The 21,924-nt window shown below is 44.5% G+C and overlaps 1 protein-coding gene across 4 annotated transcripts in view; it reads left to right on the top strand.

The window, feature by feature from the left end:
* The window catches only part of SMYD3 (SET and MYND domain containing 3), a 703,593-nt gene that overhangs the window by 622,283 nt on the left and 59,386 nt on the right, over window positions 1-21,924 (top strand). The window lies entirely within an intron of this gene.

Raw genomic sequence — 21,924 nt, forward strand, 5'->3', positions numbered from 1 at the left:
ATTCTTTACAAAAACCTGTAACTCCTATGTAGTCAAGGGAAGAACCCAAACGAGGCACATCATACAGAATTCTTGGCTGGCATTCTTTAAGACCGTCAATGTCAAGGAAAGTTCGAGAAGCTGCCACCAACCAGGGGAGACCGAGAGATTAACAACCAAATACAGTGTTCTTCCTGAATTGGATTCCTGAACAGAAAGAGGACATTGCTAGAGATGCTGGTTAAATCCACATAAAGTCTGCAGTCTGTTTATTTTAAAAGATTTTATTTATTTGAGAGAGCATGAGAGAGAGAGAGAGCAGAGAGCTATGGGGCTCAATCCCAGGGCCTTGTGATCATGACCCAAGCCAAAGGAGACGCTTGACTGACTGAGCCACCCAGATGCCCCTGCAGTTTGTTTAATAGCAATATACCAACACTGGTCTGTTAATTTTCACAAATGTTCCCTGGTAATATAAGATCTTAACAACGGGGGGAGACTGAAGAAGGGTTTATGGGAATTCCATACAGTCTTTGCATCTCTTCTGTAAATCTAAAACTGTCCCCAAACAAAATGTGTACTGAAAAAGATTGTTACACAGTAGTATTGTCAAGGCAAACTTTGTCTCAGCTCTCTCAGTGTAGTTAAAGGTGACAGAAGTTGCCATATTTCTAGGAGTGGAGTGACCAACCATGAGAAGATGGAGTGACCAACCATTCTTGGAATGAAGATCTCCCCATTATGAAGAACCTTTGCTGTGTCTCTGAGCATCTGCCGAAAACTAGCTGACTCTCAAGCAAAGTTGATACCTTTGAATGACATGTCATTCAGTTAGGGAAAAGGTGGAACTATGAACTTAACAAAAAGAAGACACATCAAATGAATGTTCCTTTTTAGGATTCAAAATTATGTTGTCTATCTTAAAGGCGCAAGAGATCAAGAGCCTGCAGAGTTTATAGGGGGCCACTTATCACTATGATATTTAATGTAACTTCCGAAGGTTAAAGTGACTCAGAAAACCTTTAGACTCTGAGGGCAAAGAATGACTAGATAGAAACTGTTATTGAGTTACTGAACAAGAAGTCTTAAGTGCCTGTATCAGTAAATGCAGGCTCTTAAAATTTAAAAACGAAATTGTATACTGTAGTCAGCTGTTTCTCCCAACCTCCCCCTCAGAAAAATAGAACTGCTATTAAATGAATGAGGAGCTTAAAATTGATGATCCTAGATTCCCAGAATAAGGCAGGAGTAGAATATGTTTTTCCAAACTTAACTGCCCCTGGAACCCTAGGATTCCTTGAGGCAAACATATGGGTAAAACTATTCTACCCTATTTATTGCCTATCTGTTCAGTAGGGGAGGAATTCTTAACCTGAAGGCTGCCAAGATTGTAGCTTTTAAATTTGGGGGAGATGAGTGTGCTACACACTTATTTATTGAGCATTTCTGAATCCAGAGGGGGCTCTCCATATAAATGAGCCCTGAAGAGAGAGATCCAAACTACTGACTGATCACTGAGCCAGGCATTAGGTTGGATGAGACGTGCAGATCCTTTTCAGTCTTTGAATGTGGTGAGGATGCCCCAATCCTGTCCATGTATTAGAAAATATGCCTGAAAATCATGGCAATCTGCATAGTTTGCAAAAGCCTTCCCTTCCTCTGGCAAGAAAGGCAGTAGCTTTAGGAAACTCACATCTAGGGTGCCTAGATGATGCAGTCGGTTGAGCAGTGGACTCTTGGTTTCTACTTTCCTTCATTGGGCTCCACACTCCGCATGGAATTCTCTCTCTCCCTCTATTCTTCCCCCTGTGTTCACACATGTGAATGCTCATGGTCTCTCAAATAAATAAATCTTTTTTAGAAAGGAAAGGAAACTCCCAACTCTCACTGAGAGAAGAAACAAACTATTCCTTTAACATTGACTTGGATGGTTCCTGGCAAGGTTTCCAATTCAAAACTCCCTAACTATGAGCTAAGGTTCTCCTCCTCCTCATACACATACATACACACACATATAATCCCCGACCTTCTCCAGAATCAGCATATTTTTTTTAAGATTTTATTTATTCATGAGTGACACAGAAAAAGAGGGAGAGACACAGGCAGAGGGAGAAGTAGGCTCCATGCAGGGAACCTGATGTGGGACTCGATCCCAGGACCCCAGGATCATGACCTGAGCCAAAGGCAGATGCTCAAGCGCTGAGCCACCCAGGTGCCCCCGAATTGGCATCTTTTTATTGAAGGCCAGTTTGAAGGTTGTTTGCCCAGAAAGCCTTGCTTGGCAGTGTTCTCTGTTCTCTGGTTAGTGATGGGTTAAAATGTCACTTCAGTAGTCACCCTCACAAGGCACTTTATTAACCCAATCCCCTGCTCCAGACTTGACCTTCAGTCACTGGAAAACAAGAAAACATTGAAAACCACTTCAACCAAATGAAAAATACTGTTGGACATGGCCCAAATGTTGGCAGCCTTTGTGTGAGCGATTCAGTCAAGTGGGCTGTGTGACAGGTATGTTTGTAGCTGATGGAAACTTCCAGTTATTGTTGTGCCCAAGATTGCGAATCCTAGAAACCACCGAGGAGCCAACACCGATGCAAACACACGAGGGTTTATTTACAAGCTCGAGCTTGGGTCCAAGTATACCCGACACAGCGGAGCAGGGACTTGGACCCCAAGACTAAGAGGTGTAGCAGCTTTATAGGGGCCAGTGGCCAATGGGATACACGGAAAGTTGCACAGTCATGTCGGTCCACACTCAGGTGGCCAATTGAATTACATTTTACCCTATAGTATCCATTTGAACTGGCCTATTACTTTGGTCAGTTTTGGTGGGCACAAAGCAGGGTTACATTGTTATGAGCCGATTTCCGATTAGGGTGTGCCCAGCGGCTTGACTAGGGTGGGGCAGCGCCTTAAGCAATAAGCAGGTCATGTGGGGGTCATACAGGAGGTGGCGGGTGCAGCACAAAATGGAGTTAGTCCTGCTCTGCTTGTCCAGAGGTAGAGGATTTTTGTTAAATTTCCTGGGTCCCACAGTTATGAATGGCCTTTTGGAGAATAGACTGTAGGGTCAAGCTGGCCCCCCTGTGGCAGAATAGCACCCGAGAGAGGACGTTCATGAGGCGCATGCTTTCCCCAAAACAGCCTTGGGTGGTGGGTCTGAGAGGACCCGCAGGCACTTCTCAGGTGGATGTCGTAGCCAGATGCCAGTCCTTCCCACCCATGGAGACAAGAAAGGCAGTTCCCTGCTCTGCAACTGTCAGGGTGGAGTTCCATCAGTGTACACAGCAGCTAGATTTTAGCTTGTCATTCACACCCCAGCATGGAGCTCTCTTGTGAAGGACAGTCCTTGCTGCTCTGGGTAAGGTGGACAGCTGTCACTACAAGAAAGCAGTAAGTGAGTGTGGGCCCTGGCTAAAGTATCAAGAAGCGTGGCATTCACACAAATGTATGGCCCCAGACTTTTGAAGTTCAAGTACTGTTTACTTGGGATTAGCTCAAGTTTGGTTAAGAGACGTGTGGAATTCGGATGAGGCTGTCGATACTGCTGTTTGTGGTGAGAGAAGCCAGGCCAAGGCTTGTGAAAGGGGTGTGCAGAGAGGCCACCCACCAAGAATCTGAGCCTTACTTCAGCTGACGATTCTGCAGCTCAATATAGGCATAGTGGGCATGGGGTTGCGGATGTTTGAAGAGGAAGAAGACAGAAATCCACCTCTTCCAGTTTGAAGACAGGTGTTGCCTCTCTGAAGTGAGAGATGAGCAGATCTGCAGGCAGCTTGTGTTACTCTAGTGAATTGTAAATCCTGCTAGTGGCTGGATATTGCCCAGGAAAAGCAGTCATCACTAGGCTTTCTGCTTTCTATGGTAGCCTGGGCAGTATTTCTTGATTACTCCCTGTCACTTTTTTTTTTTTTTTTTTTTTTTGGTCTAGAAAGTACCCTGGAAGAGCACTGTCTGTAGGCTTCAGAATGTGAAGGATGAGGTGGTACCCAGGCCAGTCACCTGCTCACTGACACACATAGCTACTGGGGTGGTCTTTCATTAGTGCTCATACAGGTTGTGCATCACTTCTGCTTTTTCAGATCCATTTTATTGAGACAAAATTCACATAGCATACAATTTACTTGTTTAAAACGTGCAACCCAATGGCTTTTTGTATATTTACAGAATCACATAAACATCTCTTTATGCAATTTTAGAACATTATCCCAGAAGAAACCCTGTACCCATTAGCATTCACTCTCCAATCTCCCTGAGCGTTAGGCACCTAGCAATCTGCTTTTTGTCTCTATATTTGCCTGTTCTGGACATTTTATGTAAATGGAATAACACAACATGTGGCCGTTGTGACTGGCTTCTTTTACATATTTTTAAGGTTTGCCTATTTTTGTAGCATGTATAAGCACTTCATATTTTTTATTGAAAAATTATATGCTATTTTATGGTTATGCCCCATTTTATTTATCCATTCATTCGTTGGTGGGCATTCAGGCTCTTTCCACCTTTGGGCTATTAAGAATAATGTTGTTTTAAATATTTGTTTACACATTTTTAATGGACATAAATTTGTTTTGGGGGAGGTTTTTTTTGGGGAAACCAAATGTGAATGACTTTATTTATTTATTGGTATATGGTTGACACTGTTACATTAGTTTCAGGTGTACAGCCTAGAGATTCAACAACTGTGTAGATATGCTGGGCTCAGCACAGGTGTAGCTCCCATCTGTCACCATCTAACCTATTATCATACCATTAACTACATTCCCTAGACTGTGCCTTTCATCCCTGTGACTTATTAATTCTATAACTAGAAGCCTGCACCTCCCACTTATATCTTCACCCATTTTGCCTATTTCCCCACCCCCTCTGCTCTGGCAACCACCAGATCTCTGTATTTATGGTTCTGTCTCTGCTTTTTTTTTTTTTTGTCCTTTATTTTGTTTTATAGATTCTACATGTAAGTGAAATCACATGGTATTTGTCTTTCTCTGACTTATTTCACTTAGTATAATACCTTCTAGGTCATCCATGTTGTCCCAAGTGGCAAGGTTTCATTCTTTTTTATTGCCAAGTACTATTTCAGTGTGTGTGTATGTGTAAGAGAGAGAGAGAGATGAACACTCAGATTGCTTCCATATCTTGGCTATTATAAATAATGCCACAGTAAACATAGGGATACATATATCTTTTCAAATCACTATTTTTGTCTTTTTTGGGTAAATGCTCAGTAATGGAATTGCTGGATTATAGGGTAGCTCTATTTTTAATTTTTTGAGGAGCCTCCATACTGTTCTCCAGAGTGGCTATACCAACTCACATTCCCACCAGTTGTGCACAAGGGTTCCTTTTTCTCCACATCCTTGCCAACACTTACTGTGTCTTTTTGATCTCAGCCATTGTGACAGGGGTGAGGTGATGTCTCATGGTGGCTCTGATTTTCATTTCCTTGATGATCAGTGGAGTTGATCATCTTTTCATGTGTTATGGACATAAGTTTTCATTTCTCTCAGGGATATACCTAGGAGTAGAATTGCTAGATCATATGGTCACACTACATTTAATAGTTTCAATTTTCAGGAACTGCAAAACTGTTTTCCAGAATAGGCGGGTAGTTTTACATTCCAGCCAGTAGTATGTAAGCATTCCAGTTCCTTCATCTCCTTGCTGCCACTCATTATTCTGTCAAATCCAGTCAGTGAGTGTGCAGTGGCATCTCACTGTAGTTTTGATTTACCTTATTAGCCATTTGTATTTCTTCTTTCACTATAGTTTTGATTTGCCTTATTAGCCATTTGTATTTCTTCTTTCGAATGGCTTCAGATCTTTGCCCATATTTTAATTTGGTTATTTCTTTTTACATTATTGAGTAACTATAGTTCTTTATATATTCTAGAGACAAATCCTTTACCATATCTATGATTTTCTCCTGTTCTGGGGTTATCTTCCTGCTTTTTTTTTTTTTAAACCACAAAAGTGTTTAATTTTCATGGTATTCAATTTATTTATGTTTCTTTCAGTCCTTGTGGTTTTGGTACCATCTAAGACAGCATTGCCCAACAGAAGGCCGTGAAAATTTACACCTGTTTTCCTCTAAGTGTTCTATGGATTTAGTTTTTGCATTTAGGTCTTTGAGCTATTTTGAGTTAATTTTTGTATATAGAATGAGGTAGGGATCCAACCCTACATCCTGTACATATCCAGCTGTTATATGTCTTTTAAAAGAAAAACAGAAGCCTTTCCTAGACAGTCACTTCTGGATTGTATGAGGGACCACCTACTCTGCACAGCTGCATCCCACAGTTGAGGAGCAAGTGTCAGGAGAACATAGAGACTCTTGATTTCAGAGAAAACAAACTATGCATACACAAAGCAAGAGTATGTTGGAGCTGAAAGAGCTGGATCTGGCATCTTAACCCCTCCTAAAGCCACAGCACTCCTGCTCACAGACTGAGCAACCTTGGGCAAATCACTCAATCCCTATCTGAGTAAGCTCAGTTCTCCCCCCACTCCATGAAAGAGAAGCTAATTGGAATATAAACCCCAGGAGAGCAGGAAGTTCTGCTTTATTTAATCTTCTGTCTCTAGGACTTAGGACTTTGCTCAGCACACTATAGGTTCCCAATAAACATTCATTGATTAATGAAATAAATAATAACTCGATTATGTAATCCCCCAGGATTGTTATAAGGATAAGAATTTTTTAAAAACCTGTTCAGGTATTTCGTACACTATAAAATGCTGCCAAAATGTATGATTTCCTTTCTTTGTAGCAGAAAGAGAGATGTGGGTAGCTGCAGCAATACAGCAGACCTGCAAATGAGGTGAATACATATTTTCTCAAAGGTGTAATTTCATTTTCAAGATACTAAAGAACCAGCGATCCTTTAATAAAGTTAATTTATTAAAGTATTTTGAGGTCATCAAATGTTAACGCCCTTCTCTGAATTTTCACACTTCATCCTGGAGAGAATTGCATTTTCTGTGGCCTTCCTTAAGAGCACGCAGTATTGAAGTGGGAGGGGGCAGTGGGGAAAGAACAGAAAGAGACTTGTCTTCCAGCCATTTAATATCTGGATAAGGATGAGAATTTGCATTACTCTTTATTCATTTCTTTTTGCTTGGTATTTCTTTTTGTCTTTTTTCCCTGTAGAAATAAAAAAGTAGTACTTAGGTTTCCTTTTAAAATGACTGAATGTAGGATTTAACCTGTCTCTTTGTGTCTGCGCACTGAGGGCCCCAAGGCAAAATTCTGTGGTAGAGAAAGTCTAAAGAGTCCTGATTACATGGGGCCCAGCACCCCGGGCAGTAGGAGAGGACCAGCCAGGAGGCAGAAGAATGGATTCTGGACCCGAGTCTTCATTAATTAGCTCGATCACTACACAAGTCAGTTTCCATCTCTGGGTTCTACCTGCTGATCTGGAAAATGAGAATGTTAAGCTGGATGCTCCCTAAGGGCCTGTCCAGCTCTTACATTGTATAGTTTTGTGGTGTGCAGGATCAAAGGCACTTATCTGGGCCATGTCCCTGTAACACTGTCGGGGGTGGGGGTAAGAAGGGGAGCACACGTCCCTTCTTGGAGGATCATACAGCAGTGTGTGACACCACCTGCGAGTGTGCGCATTAGCTGGATTCAGCCGTGAAGCAAAGGAGGAGCAAAGTACAAGGAGTGTCAGTGGGAGCATTTGATGATGGGGAGGAAGTGAGTTGTGGCCTGGACCTTGAAATCATGGGATTCGGACTGAGTGAGAAATCACATGGACAGGTCCCCAAACGGGGGATGGCTGATGAGGCAGGAGGCCCTGGGGCAGGAGTTGAGAGTTCAGGGTTCTAGCACACTTCTGTAGCTCAGGTGTTATCACCTCACGTGTCTTGTCCTCAATGCCCCTCTCTGTTAGATCACTCATTGGAAGGAAGGAAAGAAATGACAGACAGCAGGCTGTAGAGTCAGAGGGGCCAGACTGCTGCATTTTGAAGTTATATGACCTTAAAGGTCATTTCCTGTCCCTGGGCCTCAGCTCTGTCCTCTGCAGATCACAATAATGATCTTTGAGGGTGGCTCTGAGGACAGCCTGAGAAGGACTGCCTTGGAGCACAATGTGAGGTGCTCAATAAATGGCAGTGACAGTTGTCATACTATTGAATCTGAATTAAACGAGGCTTTTAAGAAAACAATTTGATAAAACAGGGCATGAAAACACATGTGGGAACATACAATGGAATATTATTCACCCTTGAAAAGGAAGGAAACATCACATGCTGCACATGGATGAACCTTGAGGACATTGTGCCATATGAAATAAGATGGTCATGAAGAAAAATGCTGTATGGGTTCCATTTAGATGAGGGATCTGAAGTAGTCCAACTCCTAGACACAGAAAGCAGACTGATATTGGCAGGGCCTGGGGGTAGGGGCAAATGGGGAGATAATTGATGGGGATTAAGTTTTGGTTTTGCAGGATGAAAAAGTTCTAGAAATTTCCTGCACAACAATGTAAATATATACCCAACACTATTGAACTGTGGTGGAGGACAAAATCTGGTGGAGTGGATACAGAGTGCATATTCTTTAGCTTTTATTTAACAAATACATAATACAATATGTGAAGCTCTGTGCTACATGCTAGAAGCAGGAGCAGAGATACCAAGATACTAAAGCACAGAAAGTCCTGCCCTCAGGGAAGAAAATGATGGAAAGCATCATAGATCCCTCAGTTCAAATCTCAAATACACCATTGCTGGGGCTGTGACCTTGGGCAAGTTACTTGATTTTTCTAAACTTAAGAGTTTTGTAGATGGAAGTATGAGTAATTCCTTTCTATCTCACAGGCTGTCCAAGTAACTAAATGAGAATGTGTTTGGAATGAGCACATGCTCCACATGCCCCGTGAGCACATCTCTTGCTCTTAACATTGATGCCTCCCAACTCGAGGCTCATGGTCTCCCAGGCCAGGCAAAAGAAAGGCATTGTGAAAAGGGGGCATCCAGAGAGAGTCCAACTATGGTTTCATTCCACTTTATGAGCCCTTTCTAGGCTGGATATAGGGAAGCAGGCCAGATGAGGGACCATTCCTATGGGCCAAGTGTGTTACCTGCACTGGCCCCCAAATTTATAAGTTGGATCCTAACACCCAATGTGATGGTGTTTAGAGGTGGGGCCTTTGCAGATGATTAGGTTAGGTGAGTCACAAGAGTGGGACCCCCACAACGAGATTTTAAAGAGAGACCAGAGAGCCAGCTCTCTCTCTGCCATGTGAAAACCCCGTAGGCAGTCAGCTGTCGGCAAGCTGGAAAGAGGACTCAAATCAGTTGGCACTTATCCTGATACAGCCACCTGTAAATCTCATCCTGGTTACTTATCAGTGATCAAATCTAGATCTGGGACAGGGAGAGGCAGGAATGACTGATGAGAGTCCTAAACCCCCAGCAGAAGGTGCAAAGCCTCTGGAGAAAGTTGTCTTCTCATCTCCATATCCACTTCTACAACAAGCCTCTAGCAGGTGCCACATGTGGATAAGATCCTCCACTGCAGAGCATCTCTTCTTTCATGCCCTGTGCCTAAATAGTGAATGACATTTTGATCATCTGCCAACTGTGTCAAGTGCAAGGTAACTGTGAGGAAACTGCTCAGTGCCAGGCACTGCTACCCTCTCCCACCTGCCTCAGGAGCACTGCTACCTGGTGGGGACCTTGCTTGCTTCAGACACTACTCACAAGTTGGCTTGTGAAAGGGAGCAGAACCCACAGCTCCTAGTAGTCATGAGTGGGAGAGGAAGCTGACGTGCTACAAAACATATGATCCTGGTCCTTCAGGTCCTAAGTGTAAAGAGCCGATGCCTCTTGCTATCCTTCTGGCTGTGCCATCCCCTGCACACGGTGCTCTTCTGGCAACACACTGCTACCCCTTGATGCGTTTGGCTGTGGCAGGCTGAATCTGGGAACCTTGCCTACCCCACAGTGCCCGGTGCCCTGCCAGAGTTCTTTGTACAGTGCAGCTCTGTCCTCGAGCAAGTCTGGTATATGATCAGGAAATTCCTCCAATGTTCTTTCCTCATCTGGCATCTTGTTATTTTGCCTGTCCTCTTGTCAGCAGAATAAGAGAACAGAATTCGCTGTCTTCTAAGCTTCTTTGAAAGGTCACCCAACAACTGAAGTGAATGACTTGGGGGGAAAACAGAAAGTCATCGGGGTGGAAGTAGGAACAGTGAGTGATCCTTGAATGAGCATCTATGAAAACTGTCCATATGGCCAAATTTGATAAATCCTACTGACTGTTGACATGAATGGGAGCTTTGCCTGGACAAAATAGTTGGACCAAGAAACTGCAATAATTGTGCTGCACCAAACTTAGATGTTTATGTTAAAGTATGCATGCTCTTATTTTCCCTTCATTCATTGCCTTTCTAAGGTATGCTTCTCCATGTACAGATGCCTACAGCCTCAGAAAAAGGAATGTGTGTGTACTCCTGTGTGTGTGTGTGAGAGAGAGACAGACAGAATACAAGCCTGTGCCAGTGAGAGAGGGAGAGCTCAAGCACATGAAAGCTTAGGGAAGAGGCAGAGACAAAAGGGCTAAAGAGAAACAAATGGATTTTTAAATTTCCCTTTGGCTATTCAGGGTCTTTTGTGGTTCCATACAAATTTTAGGATTTTTTTGTTCTAGTTCTATGAAAAACACAATTGTTTTTTTTTTTTTTTTAAAAAGATTTTATTTATTTATTCATGAGAGGCAGAGACACAGGCAGAGGGAGAAGCAGGCTCCATGCAGGGAGCCTGACGTGGGACTTGATCCCAGATCTCCAGGATCACACCCTGGGCGCTAAACCGCTGAGCCACCCAGACTTCCCAACAATTGTTATTTTGATAGGGATTTCATTGACTCTGTAAGTGGTTTTGGGCAGTATGGACCTTTTAACAATATTAATTCTCCCAGTACATGAGCATGGTATATCTTTGCATTTATCTGTGTCACTTTTGATCTCTTCCATCAGCATCTTAGAGTTTTCAGATTATAGGTCTTTAGTTAAATATATTTCTAGTTATTATATTTGCTTTGATACAATTGTAAATGGGATTGTTTTACTTATTTCCCTTTCTGTTATTGCTTTAATAGTATACAGAAATGCAACAGATTTCTCTATATTGATTTTGTCTCCTGCAATTCTACTGAATTTCTTTATTAAGTCAAACAGATTTTTGGTGGAATCTTTAGAATTTTCTCTATATATCATCATGTCATCTGCAGTTTTACTTCTTCCTTACCAAATTGGATGTCTTTTTTTTTTTTTTTTTCTTCTCTTATTGTTATGGCTAGGATAAAGATGTGGCATATGTGTGCAATGGAATATTACTCAGCCATAAAAAAGAATGGAATCTTGCCATTTGGGATAGACCTAAAGGGTATTATACTGAGTGAAATAAGCCAGACACAGAAGGACAAACAGAATCTAAAACACAAAACAAATGAACAAGCAACAACAACAAAGAGAGATATAGACTCTTAAAAATAGAGAACAAACCGGTGGTCACCAGAGGAGAGGAGATGGGGCAACTATTGAACTGGGTAAAGGAGATTAAGAGATACAAACTTCCAGTTATAAAGTAAATAAGTCATGGGGATGCAGCATGCAGCATAGAGAATATAATCAATAATATTGTAATACACTTATATGGTGAACATTCTGTAATGTATATAATTGGTGAATCATTCTGACATTTAATATTAATATTCTTCAATTAAAAATTTATAAAATAAAATTATCCTAAAGGAGACGGGAAAGAAAGAAGACATGACTCCAGGCCTCCAAATACCATTCCTCTGACTAGCTATGTTCCCTTTTGTGTTGGCTTATCCCACCCCATTCTGCTGTCACTCCATATTTCATACCACAAACCTGTGGTCTCCCTTATCCAGGCCCTTGTGCCTGTGGCGTGGCAGACAGAGAATGAAGTGGTGAGGGAGGCAGGGCACAGAGATCCCTCTGCTCTCCCAGTGTCTGAGCTCTCTGTGTCGCCCAGCCTGGACCAGCAGGAACCACAGCATGGAGCCAGGTATATGTGTGTTTCTTAAGCCCTCATTTTGATTCAGCCCTATTCTGATAGAGATTTGAAGACAATTTTGGGGGGGTTTTTTTGTGTGTGTGTGATTGATTGATTGATTTGAGACACAGAGAGAGAGCATGGAGGAGGGTCAGAGAGAGAGGGAGAAGCAGACTCTCCACTGAGCAAGGAGCCCACTGTTGGGCTCAATCCCAGGACTCTGAGATGATGACTTGAGCTGAAGGCAGGCACTTCACCCCAGGCACCCCTTGAAGAGCTTTTTGTTGGAGGGCTTTATAAAAGGGGCTTTATGCCACACATGTGAAAATCTCTTCTGGTTGAAGAGTTGGAGGAGGCCTAAAGGGTCAAGGGCAAAGGAGGTGGATAGAGGAGCCACCTCGGAAGGACAGTGAGTGGCAGTGACCTGCAGGTCAGCAGGATCACCATAGAGAATGACTGCTGGGGAGTCCTCGTCCTCAACTGAGGAAGCAAGCACCATGCAGAGGGTGCTATCAGAGTACAATGTCAGCAGTGAGACCCCTGAGCCTCTGAGACCAGGGTAGCAGCTGGCAGCATCTGGCTCTTTCCACATAGCTGAAGAGGACCTCTCGTAGTAGAGGTCCTGTTGGATGGGGTTCTATCTGACCTTGCAGTGGCTCAGCATTGCTTCCAGCTTCCCATTCGGGAGGGTGTCTGAGCGTGCTATGCATCTGAGCTTGGTTACAGCTAGTAGGAGCATAAGCCCCACTCTCTGGTCTATCTTGCTAGGGTGATGGTGCTGTGCCTCTAAGGAGTACTCCCTGGAGCAGGAGAGTTTACCACTGTTACCGGCACTGAAACAGCCTCTCTGTGGAGGCTCAGTTGTAATCCATTTGGAGAAAATTCTGGGTTTCTTGGGATAGATGTTTAGAAGGGGCTGACTATAGGAAGGAGCTCCTGGATCTATTGTTTTATCTCTGAGCTTCGATGGACACACTGACTCCTCCCCCACATGCCAAGGCTTTGACCACAATATCTTTGAGGTGCTCTGGCCCACCTTCTTCCAGGGAGCTGCGCTGCTCTTTCAAAAGAATCGCAGGCGGGGGGTGCCTGGGTGGCTCAGTTGGTTAGGTGTCTGCCTTCGGCTCAGATCATGATTTAGGGGTCCTGGGACCAAGCCCTGAGTCAGACTCACTGCTCAGCAGGGTATGTGCTTCTTGCTCTGCCTCTCCCTGCTGGCTTGTGTGCGCGCTCTCTCTCTCTTTCTCTCAAATAAATAGTAAGTCTAAAAAAAAAAAGAAGAAGAATTGCAGGCTGTAACTCACCCACTCACCTGGAGAAGGCAAACACTAAAGGCCAGCACCCTTGGCACTAGGAGGCAGCTCAGGTGAATAGCAGATTCATCAGATCCATCCAAAAACTCAGCTCTACTATTTACTAGCAGGCTGGGTGGCTTTCTTAGGGCTTGTGATTTCTGAGTTTGTGAAAAGAGGGATTCTAATTCCTCCCTCAGAGGGGTTGATGCAATGAGAGAGCAACTGGAAAAGCTTTGTAGACTGCAAGGTGCTAAAGAAATTACCTTTTGTCACTATCCTCATTTCTGAAAGGTGTTCAATGCTGTCAAGCAGGATAACCATGACACAGCGGAGGTACTGCAGGCACAGAGTGGCTCCTGACACCACTCATCTGGTTGCCATTGACAACAGGATCTGATTACTTCCTTGGGTGGGCTGCTCAAATTTTAATATGCATCAGGATCACTTGGGGATTAAACATACAGGTTCTCTAGGCCCTACCCCTTGAAAATCTCAGTTGGTCTGGGATCGATGTGTAATTAACACCCCCACTAGTCTTTTTGTGTGTATGTGAATAGGAGGAGACGCAGAGAGGGAGGGAGAAAAAGAAGGAAAGAATCCTAAGTAGACTCTGCCCTGAGCATGGAGCCCAATGCAGGGCTTGATCTCATGACCCTGAGATCATAACCTGAGTTGAAACCAGGAGTTAGTTGGATGCTTAACCTGCTGAGCCACCTGGGCACCTCAATACCCCAACTGTTCTGATGCAGGTTATCCTTAAATCATACTTTGGGGAAAATTAGAGTGCATGACGGGAACTGGATGGCCACAGAGATTGAGCACATGGGATAGAAGAGCACAGTAGTGCAATGTCCCTGGGCACCCCCAGGAGCAGAGGCAGGGAACGCTTTGTTGGTGAGATAACCAGCATCAATTCTGACTCGGCCATTGTGGCATCCCCATTTGTTTACAAGAGCTTCCTATTTGTGCTCCTGTTTCTTTCCCGTTGGGATGTGTGGCTTCTTGTAGTTGTGGATAAGAAGCAACACTGGGCTTCCAGATTTCTGTTGCCAATTTTTTTTTAAGACTACAGATTTATTTTATTTATTTATTATTTATTTATTTATTTATTTATTTATTTATTTATTTATTATTTTTTAAAAGATTGATTGATTGATTGATTTGAAAGAGAGCATAAGCAGAGGGGAGGGTTAGAGGGAGAAACAGACTCTCTGCTGAGCAGGGAGCTGGATGCTGGGCTCCATCCCAGGACCCTAAGATCATGACCTGAGCAGAAGGTAGATGCTTCACCGACTAAGCCACCCAGGTCCCTGTTACCAAGTTTTAAATCCATTTATAACTTTGGAAGGAAGGCTGGAGCACATCCCAAACTCAGGCTTCAACATCTAGCAAGTCAGTGGGAATTCAGAGTATAGATGCCTGAGAGTCTCAGAGGCGGAGGCCATGGGTATGGCAGGAGTCACAGATATGAACATCTCCTTCTTGCACAGAAGATCCCACTATGCTAGCAGTAACTGTTTTCCTTGGAGATTGTACCTGGGATGTAGAGAAGGAACCCAGACCAATGTCTTGCTCTGGCCTCCTTCAGCCTGATGACTTCCATGAACTTGGTTTACCCTTCTTTTGTCTCCACTCACCAAAGGCCCCTTTGTGGGAAAGATGCCTCAGGAACAGTGAGGAGAGTTTGTGTGCAATTGCTTCTATGGTGTAAGGTCACTCCTGAAAATCTGGAGCCTGGGAAATTTGCTGGGAATATGAAAATTCTGTTGGGTGGAAGGTCCCAAAGTATTCCTCACTGATGCCCCTAGCAGAGCTGGCCACTGGTGAGGTGACCTCAGATCCTTAGAAAAAGCAGCTCCTCCATGGTGCCAGTCACACAGCACAAATCAAACGCGTCATTTAAATGAAATACTGCGGCAGCATCCATCCCTAGGTCCCTGGGGCTGCAGGCGTGCAGTACCAGAAGGACAAGGCTTTAAAACGAGTATGTGCTGTAACAATAGAGTTCTCTTTTTGCCTCCAATTAAATGAAAAGATCAAGAAAGGAGTCTTTAAAAAAAAAAAAAAACAGAAAAAAAAGGCAGAGCTGTATCTGTGCTTATACTTTGAGGCTGCCTCACAAATTTTTCCTCCACCATAACTTTCTAACATTTCTGTGAAGACAATGGCTTGGATAATTGGACAGAGCTATAAAGGACATTATTAAATTGTTTCCAGTCCAAGCAGGAGGGTACCAGAAACACCAGTGCGTTGGCTCAGAACTGCAGTTCAAACCAGAGTCAATGGTTGACTTACCAGCCACTTGGCGCTTCTCTGCAAGACACGATTTGCACTGACATTGACTTCTGTCCATTTCTGTAGCTCTCAGGGTCCGTAAGGACAGCAGCTGGCCTTCTGTTTATTTTCTCCCTTTTTCTCCTGATCATAAAAGTTATGCCATCAGATTTGTACACTTTTAAAAAATGTACAAGGTGAAGCAGTGAGGAAATCTGCAAACGATCCTGTTGCCTAAAAGCCAACTACGATTAATATTTCTGCTCGTTTCATACCAGGGATTCATCTATTTATAGATGAGTGTCCATGAAGAGCAGTGTGAATGCTCATTTGTGTGCCTTCCTTATGACAACAGCTCTTCCACTGGTCCCAGTTCTTTATGGTTTCCAGAGCCTTTCCCCAGCTTCCTGGTCTTACTGGGAGGGCTTCTGTGGGGCTTTTAGAAATCCCAATAAACTCTTTGACTTTCAGGGCCATTACCTACCCAGTCTTTAGCCCTGCACAAAGGTGAGTGGATTAATTAGAATGGGGCTTGCCCTTCTAAATCTTTGTCGGTTATCTCTTTTCAGATAATCACTATTCATGTACTTCTCTTGAATTCCCTTAGGCTAGGGAATAGCTTCCTTTCTTACCACCTATGAGGTGTGATTCTTCTGCCTGGCAGCCTCCCTCATTCAAGGGCTGGATTCATTTAACTCTTATCTCAAGGCCACTGCTGAGCTGGAGCAAGGTTTGTCTAAGGTTGTGTGTGGACCCTCACCCAAGGGCAACGTGTCAAGTGAGAGAAGCAGTCTGGTTACCAGTCTTCCTGTTCATCCTCTTCCCCCCTCCTCCTCTTCCTCCTCCAGAGCCCCCTCCTCCTCCCCCTAGCTACATCTCTATTCCTTGCTCAAATCAAACTCTTGCATGCCCTTTGGATGAAATCCATTCACCCTCAGCAGGGTGAGAAAACAGAGAAGAGGTGCTAATTATTATATTCTGACAGAGGACAAAGCACTGCTTTCTTACCCACTCTTTTGAATGAGCACCTCTTTCTCATTTGTTTCTACTACTAGGTGAGTTTCTCCTTCATGCCCAGTGACTTAAATGCTCTCTGTCTGGTTACCCTGACAAGGTGATGGTTCTCTAGACTGACCCCGAGCATGTTCTCCCAGAAAACGCACCTCCCTCCATCGGGGTTAAATCCGGCTGTAGGTGTGCTAGTCGTAATGGAAGTAGCTGAGGACAGTGATGGCTCAGCACACCCTCCCACTGAGCATGGGACTGTTCATTCACTACCCATCCACTTATCAGACAGCAGTGGTGGCACCTAGGGGAGGCTCTTCTACTCCCCAGAACATCTCCTGCATAAGGACAGGCCATGAATTGAACCCATCCCCAGGCCCTCTTGAGCACAAGCCTGTCCTTACCGTCCGAAAACAATCCTTGACTCAGAGATAAATAGAATTTCTATTTAAAAGGGACCGTAAAGTCCTTTTGTGCATTCTTACAATGTTCTTAAGATCCACAAAGGTCAATGGCTTGCCCAGGACTAACTGATGCAGCTTGTGGCCTAATCCTGTCTGGGCTGAGTCGTGCCCCAAAGATCAAGTAAGTCTCAAGCCACCAAAAATAGTCATTTTCTTCCAGAATGACATTCCCTCTCCCTGCAAATAGAAAATCAATTTTGAGGGATGCCTGGGTGGCACAGTCAGTTGAGCCATCGACTCTTGGCTTCGGCTCTGCTCACATTCTCAGGGCTCTGCGCTCAGCAGGGAGTCTGCTTGAGATTTTCTCCCTCTGCCCCCTCCCCCAGAATAAACAAATCTTTTTTTTTTTTAAGTCAATTTTGAAACAACCTTTGCAAAGAAGAAAGAGCATTCTCTAAGCTAGTAATGATGTAGTGGAAAGAACAGGGGCTTCAGAACCAGGCCAACGCATATTCAAATCCAGATTCTTCCACTTACTGATTGAGTGATCTCGGGAAGTGTACTTAACCCCTCAGCACCCTGGTTAACCTCCTATGACAAGTGAAGCTAACAATCTCAGATTCCAGAGTTCATCAGAAGTAGTGATGCCTATAGAACACCTGGGCTGCACGCTGCCTAATTTTTAACATTCGGGAAGTGATGGTTAGTTGCTTGTAAGTGATGGTTAAAAACTTGTTCACTATTTGTATTTGGGAAGATCACTCTCTCTAGATACTGAGTTTATGGTGCTATCTAGTGGAGTCTGGAGACAGAACTGTGGTTGAAAAGGCAAAATGAGAGGAATAGCCAAATTATATCATTAACTGTTCCAGAAACCTCTGATCAGGTGGTTTTCCAAATTGGGAGGATCCTAAGCTGCCGTCCTTTAAAGAAATAACGTTAAAAGTAAAAAAAAAGAAAAAAAAAGTATAGTGTTAAGAAACCCAAGACTTTCCACATTTCAAATTTGTCTGGGAGTACAGATACTCAAAGCCTAACCGATACTTAATGGAATCTGTCTTTTTGATGATAATTACAGCATTCTAAAGTAGGCTTAAACCCATCTGTATACATGAACTGCTGCCTCGAAATTACTTGCTTCAAGGGGCATTCAGTCTCTTGCTCAACTTTCAAGTTAGGTAACTACTGTTTAAATTGATGGCAGGTGTTTGGTCTATAAATAAGAGTTGTGCTTGTTTACCAATGGCAGTGTGCATTTGCATCACACCAGGAGAGCTGCAAGGCCACAGAGGTCAGCCCCAGTGTGACAGCTGAAGCACTTGGGCCTTCCCACTTCTAAATTCTGGGAGGGACCAGGGCTCTTTCCGGAGACAAGAGGCCCTGTTGGTCTGGAAGATGCCTCAGTGAACCCAAGGGGGGTGGCAAAGTAATGTAAGACGGAGAATCTGCCCTGGGGACTCGGCCTGAATGTCTGATAACCTCAGTAGCTACTAAAAACTGCCCTGGTCATTTTATCATTTCCAGTCTGCATTCCCCCCATCTCCCAAACCTCAGGCTTGAGCAGCCCAGGCGCTTTGCAGCATCACATTGCCATCATATCTCAGCTTTTTGCTCCTGTGTGTCTTCTCCATAGTTCCCAGTTCAGTCATTTCAGATGTCAGCCTCAGAATGCTAATCCCAGGGCCTAACCAGCTAGACCCATATGCTGATATGGCTTTCCCTCCCAATACTGAAGCTGCTATCCTGTCAACACACAGCACCTCTGCACTCCCAAAAATATGGGGCATTGGTGGCACAGCCCAGAGGGCTAATCCATCTTTGCATCTGCCTGCGTAGCTTGGATGGAGCTTTTGGTGCATAACAGGAAGATGGGGCCATACACAGATTCCCTGAGCACTCACAGATCAGTCTTGTCAGTTCCAATTCTGTGGGGACAAGGACCATTGCGTTTCTGGCAATGGAATGAGGAAGATTTGGGGAGACTCTGAATGGAAGCCCCACCTGCCAGCATCATGGCTGGGTATGGTTGGTCTCTAGGGTTGAGCACTTCTCATACTTGAGGAGCTCTAGGAGGAGTTCGAGATTCTTGGTTCTATGAATGCAAGACCATAACAGCCTCTCCTAGCCTGTTGGGTGAGAGGCCTCTGGTGCCCAGCAGGGGAGGTGGTATTGGCTCCAAAAAGGCTATTCTGATTCAGAAGCTGTGCTATCCTGGCCTGAACCCCCAGAGCAATGCTCCCTTCTGCCTAGGCAGCAGGGAGAACTGTTAACCTTCATGAAATCAGCCTCTGGTGGCAAACTATGTAGCATCCAAAACAGGTTGGTGACCTAGGCTTGCTCCTGAGACCCAAATCCTGGTTTACTGACACCCCCGTGTCAGCTACCCAGGGCATGTCTTTATCTTCAGTCTTTGTGAAGACGAGGAAGCTCACCATCAATATGTTGTGAGGATATAGAGCGACTTCCAGGCCCCAGTCCCTTGTCACTAAGCAATCAACCCTGAACCATGTGGCTCTGGGACCAGTGTCTGTGCTGGTCTGGCCTGGATCCTCATTTCAGGGTCCCCTGTTGTCCTGTCAGCCAGGTTTGTGTGAGCTGGTGTGTCTGCTGGGTGTCACTTCCTAACCGCTGTGAACTTGCAGTCTTGGAAATCTGCAGAAAGGCATCCTGATGTCACCCCTGCTTCTGTCTCACCAACCTGAGTATTCTGTGTCTGTAGGACTAACCATCGTCCTGAGGAAGTCCTCAGCAGGCACCCTGAGAAAGGATACCTCTAAGTACTAGTGTGCAAAGTTAGAAGAATGCTATTCTTTTCTCCCTCTGAACCCATTGAACTCAGGAAGAAGGGACCTGTGCTGCTCCCCTATCGACTGGGACCCTCATGGCAGGGATGGTTGCAGCTCCCCCCCAGGTGTCAGGCCCCCAAGAGGGAGATGCGTGCACATCACCCTGAAGCTCAGTCTGTACGGTGCTATGTGTTGGCACAGGCTTGATGGAGGGTTGCAGGTGGTCAGAGGAGGGAAATGCTGTAGAGCTGGAGAAGGAAGAAGTGACAGCTGTTCTGCACCATCCTTTCCTTCCCTTATTTGCCTGGTGGATGAATTTGCAGTCTAGCTGTCCAATGGACACTAACACAGTGTCCAGTGGTCACTAAAAGTGTGTACTGTGACGAAGATGCTAGTAATGAACGGCCACTGTGGCAAGAGAGAGCTCTCAGTTTTTTCAGAGACCCTGTGAAAAGTCCTATTTTGACCCCAGCCTGACTTTTTTTTTTTAAGATTTTATTTATTTATGAGAGACAGAGAGAGAGAGAGAGGCAGAGACACAGGCAGAGGGAGAAGCAGGCTCCATGCAGGGAGCCTGATGTGGGACTCGATCCCGGGTCTCCAGGATCACACCCTGGACCAAAGGCAGGCGCTAAACTGCTGAGCCACCCAGGGATCCCCCCCCCAACCCCGACTTTTTATAAACACAGCACAATTTGTCTCTGTGTGGAAGGTCCTGTATGAGGGTGGGACAACATCCCCCCAAAAGAGGCTGAGGCATCTTGCCATATAGACAGACATGCGTGCGCGTGCACACACACACACACACACACACACACACCTCAAATACCTTCACAGTCCCTCAAAATACCTTAAGAACTGTGGGAAGCTTACTAGGCCAAATTACGCTTAAGGAAGGAAAGTAGTCCCCTACCTCTCCCTCCCCACCCGGCCCTGCACAGCTCCCAGGAGGCCTGCTCTTTGAAAGTGTTCAAGCGCATTCTCTCCTTTTGAGTTCTCACCAACACCTCCTGAGTTCCATTTGGCTCGAGGCTTGCATGGTGGTATCCCATCTTCCCATTTCCCTAGAGAACTGCTGCTTTCCCAACATCATGGAAACAGGCAGGAGAGGTGTGTGTGTGGGGGGGGGGGGGGGGTGCGTGCACGCACCTGTGCGTGTGGATGCATATGTTGTGGGGAGGGTGTGTGTGGGGTCACACATGCCCGTGCTGGTGCCTGGCCCCGACAAACAAAGAAACAGTGTGGCATCTTTGGATCTGATTTTTAGAAAGAAAAGGAACACCCCAGCCAAGAGCCTTTATCTGTTTAATGTACCAGAACTCAACTGCAGGAAACTCGTTTCTGTATTAGCATATCATGAAAATGTGCAGAGCAGCTGCCTGGGAGCGGCCAGGGGCCGTCCTGGGTTATGATCTGGAAGAATTTGAATCACCCTTTACTTTTTTTTTTTTTTTTTTGCTCATTCTCATTTTGATTTTGGCAGTGGCAGAAGAGAGTACTCCCAAGAGATTCAATTATTTCCCTTCAAAATTCTCTTGGAATCATAATGACTATTAAAAATTGAAGGCACCCATATCTCATGCTATTCAGCTTAACTGGTAATTAAAGTGCAATTAAATTTTTCACGGTGTAGATTGTGTCTGTTTTTTTTTTTTTTTCAGGGAAATTACAAACTCCAGGCCCTTGAGAATTATGGGATTAATCTATAGACATTTAATAATTCAACTTTGATCAGATGCAGTCACTGATGGGTCCCTGGAAGGGAAAGAGGGATTGTCAAGTATTGTTTTGTTATTAATGCTGCATTTTTATTTTATTTGGTTTCTTAGAGACCCAAAAATACCTACCAGTCCATGAACAAAAGGCCGTTTTTGAGTTGGCTCTTGTTGTTCTCACTAATGTGTGCCAGTAAGCCTGTCTCTGCTGCCAGGCTTACTTTCCTCAGGTAGCTTCTTGTAATGTAGGGTCTGCTCTTGAGTGATCACAAGGAAAAGTATTGACATTTGGCCAGAAGTTGGGCTTACATGGCTGTCCCTTCCTGGCCTTGGCCAGGTGCTTTTCTTCTCCCTTGCAGCTCTCCTGTTTGTTTCTGAGCTACTACTAAAAATGTCTTTGCATTTGCAGAGCTGTGCTAGGAAGTAGTTT

Source organism: Vulpes vulpes, chromosome 13 (genome assembly GCF_048418805.1).
Source record: "Vulpes vulpes isolate BD-2025 chromosome 13, VulVul3, whole genome shotgun sequence".
Taxonomy (NCBI): Eukaryota; Metazoa; Chordata; class Mammalia; order Carnivora; family Canidae; genus Vulpes; species Vulpes vulpes.